At 32.9% G+C, this 4692-nt stretch overlaps 1 long non-coding RNA gene across 1 annotated transcript in view; it reads right to left on the reverse strand.

The window, feature by feature from the left end:
- Nucleotides 1–1192: 1192 nt before the first annotated feature.
- The window catches only part of LOC107181599, a 39097-nt gene continuing 35597 nt past the window's right edge, over nucleotides 1193–4692 (reverse strand). Inside the window, exon 5 of the long non-coding RNA XR_001512263.1 lies at nucleotides 1193–1219. This is a non-coding gene — a long non-coding RNA (uncharacterized LOC107181599). The remainder of the gene's footprint in view (nucleotides 1220–4692) is intronic.

Raw genomic sequence — 4692 nt, forward strand, 5'->3', positions numbered from 1 at the left:
CTACAGGTTTCAAGAAAAACATGGTCCTGTTGACACCTTGATTTCAGACTTCTAGCTTCCAGAACTATGAGAAAATAAGTTTCTGTTGTTTTAAGCCACCTGGTTTGTGTATTTTATTATAGCAGCCATACAACCCTAATCCAGTTATAAACATGAACCAAAATTTTAACTGTTATGAGGATCTGAATTCCCTTTGTTCATTTAAAATGGTTTCTGCTGCCTGCTACAGCCCTCAGAAATGTTTATCTCACCCAGGAGCCCCCAGGAAGAGGAGAGTAAGAGCAGCTGTGTTTCTGATGAAATATGTATGATGCCTATGTCAGCACATAAAATCAGCAAAAATAGTGGTTGTGTAGGGTTGAACCCAATTAGTCAATTGTTTTTTTCTGAACCATATACATTTCTCAGGAGTTTTTCTTTTTTCCCTCTAGGAACAAGTACTATGTTTGTTTTATTTTAAAAAGTTGGTCAAAGATAAAATTTTGATATAATATTTACACTAGGACACAACATTTGTAAAAACATGTTATGCTATTCATTATAAACATAGAATGCAAGTATGAATTTATACATAAAATATACATACCTGGCTTCCCTTCTTTTTTTAGTTGTGGCTCTGAAAATATAGATGTACAAGAGTAATGATGATTATATAAAATATTTATTTCCTGTTCTCATGCATACAGGGGCGGGCAAAAGTGGGTTTGTAGTTGTTAGTATGGAAAATAATACAAGAATGAATTAAAAATAATGAATAATACAAGAATAAATTTTTGTGTACTCACAACTGTAAACCTACTTTTGTCCACCCTATTTCAGTTACATATTATTCAGTTTTTTAGTGTTAATTTTCTTTTTCTTATATAGTAGCAAATTAATACAAACACAAGTAAAGGTTCTTCATTAGCAATCATAAGAGGTTTTTTTTTTGAGACAAAATAAATATAAACTAAAAATTTTAATGAGGTCAATTAGGGTACTGGTTTGTAACTCCAGTGACTAAATGATGAAGGAAGATTTTAGCATAGCATATTCTCAGAAGAACACTTAGGATAATAGGCACATTTTCTTCACAAAATAATTAAGTTTTGGATTTACGCAAAATATTCAACAATGGAATCAGAAGATGATTAAAAGCATGCATTTAAGATTTATTTACTTATTTATTTATTTAGGCATGCACGTAACATACGTGGAGGCTTAGGCTTGACTTCTTTGCCTAGACAAAGGTAAAAAAATATTAAAGACTGAGTCACTCAATTCTTACTGAATCATCACTGAATATGATGGAACACTATAAATTTGAAAATTAAAATTAAAAATAATCAAAATTTAGTTGTTATTCAAGACCCCAGCTATTCTTCTTTATTGAAATTTTATAGGCTATGTAATTTAATGTTCATGCCAAGTTACTATTTTAAAAAATCATTTTAAATAATAAAACTCTTAGCTTAATTTCATTTTACCATTAAAATATAAATTGTTCACAAACTCTTACGTGCAATGTTAAATTTTAATTTTATATTAAGGTAAGACAATTTTTGAGACATTATTTTTAACCCTTAATTATGCAAGATGAACAAATACTAAGACAATTTTTTAAAAATTCTATTAATATTATCTATATGTTAGCTATCCCAGTATAATACATTAAAAAAAAATTCTACTGCATTTGGAATTCTTATGACTAGAAATATCACTTGCTGTTATGGCATGAGGAACCCTAGTGCAGGGGTTGGTAAATTTACTGTGAAAAGTCAGACAGTACATATTTTTGGATTTGGGGCCTTATGATCTCTGTTGCAACTATTCAGCTCTGCTGTTGTAGCACGGAAGCAGTCATAGCAATATGTTAATGAATAGGAATGGCTGTGTTACAATAAAACTTTATTTACAGAAACTGGTGGCCATTGCATAGGCCATTGTTTGCCAACCTTTGCACTATCCATAGTCAGTTTTAATTTCCTTTTTAAAAAAAATCTCAACAAAGATTGTGACAGTAACACACACACACACACACACACACACACACACACACACACTCGTCCTTTGATTTTGTATTGTTTTATACTTGTTCTCCCATCACTGCTCAACTCAGCTTCTTAAGATTGCCATCTTTACTTGCTTTTTGTTCATCTCTTGACCTCCATTTCATTATCAATTCACTATACTCTAGCTTCTATTCCCACCATTCTATTTATCAGGTCTCTCTGATCACCAATTCTCCCCGACTACTAACACCATATGTAAGCAGAGGGATTAAGATGTTCAAGATATTCAATTGTCAGTTATAAAAACAGCCATGGTCAAAAACAGTCAATAATATTGTAATAACCATGTATGGTGCCAAGTGGGTACTGCACTTATTGGGGTGATCACTTTATAAGATATATAAATGTCTAATCACAGCGTTTTACACCTATAACTAATACGAAAGAAAAGAAATGGAGTAAGTTAGATTAAATGATTTCTAAAATCTCATCCAGGTCTAAAATTATATATTTACTAGAGGCCCGATGCATGAAATCTGTGCAAGGGGCTTGGCCCTCGTAGCTGCAGCAGTTTGCCTCAGTCCTCGCATCCCTGGCTTTGTCTGGAAGGTCATCTGGAAGGACATCCAGAAGGTCGTTTGGCTGTCTGGTTTAATTAGCATGTTACACTTTTATTATTATAGATGTTAAATATTAATTTAAATCTAAATAGTAAATAATTTATTAGGGAGACGACATTTAAATAGGAATGAACCTGAAATGTTTCAGCATCCTTTTTGGCTTTGTTGCTCTTTAGTAATGCTCTTTACCAAACTCTAGATAAATATTCTGCTTTGGGGGCATGTTTAAGTCTAAGGACAGATTAACAAACCTTGTTTTTATGACCAGTGAGTATGTCCAAATATAATATATCTATTTAGTACAGAGCAGATGTTGGCTGTGCTGTAGCTATACACCTTAGCCAGAAAAAAACCAACAGGCACTTTACCTTTTAAATTGACTTGAAGATTAATGTCTAAACCTTGTACTATGTATACTGAATAAGCAAACCATTTGGAGGAGGCAAAAAATATCATAAAGATTTTTATAGGATGCTTGAATCAGTTCCAAAATCTTACTGCATTTTTTTTAGATGCCATCATTATTCAGCTACATATTTTATGAGTTTTTCTAATCTTAATTAAAATTAACATGGAAGAAATAGAAATATATAGAATACATTATAACACTTTAAAAGAAATGCTTTTTGATCTGTATGTGAATTTATGTAAACAAATGTTTCTTTTTCTCCTTTTTTCCTACAGAGGTATTCTTATTTAGGGACAGTCTCATTTATCAAATGTACAGCATTAACTTACTTGTTTAAAACAATAATGTAGTGTTATCTAATGTTCAGAAATATATTTGTAGAGATTTAATAAAAATGATGTGAAGTTTAGCATTATCTATGTAGAGCTGAAAATCAGGGCAAGCAATTACAATTAATGCTTGCAAATTGCCCCTTAGTATTCTGAAAGCTATTTAGTAAGCAAAAAGTGCCTCTGACAATTGGAATTAAATTTCTGGAAACTGTTTTATTTTGTGTTAAGAGAGAAATGCTGTCTAGTAGATAAGAAGTAAAAGCATTGTTCATGTTTGTCTTTCATTTTAAAAGCAATCGTACTCGGCAGAATGATAAGATCATTTTGGGGATGTTCTTTAAGGTCTATTTGTATTGAGGTCTGTGGCTAATGTGGCCTCCGACAAAGATAAGCCCAGTGAAACTTCTATAGAGAAAGGGATTTTTCATCCTCATTGGCTTTATATTGTGCTAAGTTTTCTAGTCACCAAATATTTTGTTAAATTTCTTGAAGCGGTACTCTAATAAATTACAATGGAATCTTTAGTTGTTATTCAAGCATCCTTTGACCATTCTGTTCTGACAATCCCGCTGAGACAATTATTTTATCTATTGTCTCAAATGAATGGTGAGGGATCTTTTGGGTCCTGCCCTTTGATATTCAAATGGATTACAAATTATGTAGATGAAACTGTTTAACAGTTTGTTTTCACCATAATCAGGTATGAGATACTGGAAGATTTTATATATATATACTAGAGGCCTGATGCATGAAATTTGTGTAAGGGGCTCGGCAGTCAGTCCTGGCTTCGTCCAGAAGGTCATCTGGAAGGTCGTTTGGCTGTTTGGTCTAATTAGCATATTATGCTTTTATTATTAAAGATATAGATTTCAGAGAGGAAGGGAAAGGGAGAGATAGAAACATCATGATGAGAGGGAATCATTGATTGGCTGCCTCCTGCACACTCCACACTGGGGATCCAGCCTGAAACCTGGGCATGTGGCCTGACCAGGTATCAAACTGTGACCTCCTGGTTCATAGGCTGATGCTCAACCACTGAGCCACACCAGCGTGGTGAGACTGGAAGATTTTAATCATAAACCAACAGAAAAATAGAGCAGGTTAATCTGAACCATTACTTAAAAGCCTTTTTTTATATAGAACTTGATAAAGCATTGACATCACACCGTGATTATCAAACTATTCAATTATTTATTCGACAAGCATTTACTCAGCACTTAGTTATGCTAAGTCCCTCAAAGGTATTTAGCCTATAAGGTTGACCTACTAATTGAAACAATTGCTGTGGACGAGTTTAACTCTGGTAACAGCCACAGAAATGAGATTTGGTTCAAATACTG

Source organism: Myotis davidii, unplaced genomic scaffold, assembly GCF_000327345.1.
Source record: "Myotis davidii unplaced genomic scaffold, ASM32734v1 scaffold147, whole genome shotgun sequence".
Classification (NCBI taxonomy): Eukaryota; Metazoa; Chordata; class Mammalia; order Chiroptera; family Vespertilionidae; genus Myotis; species Myotis davidii.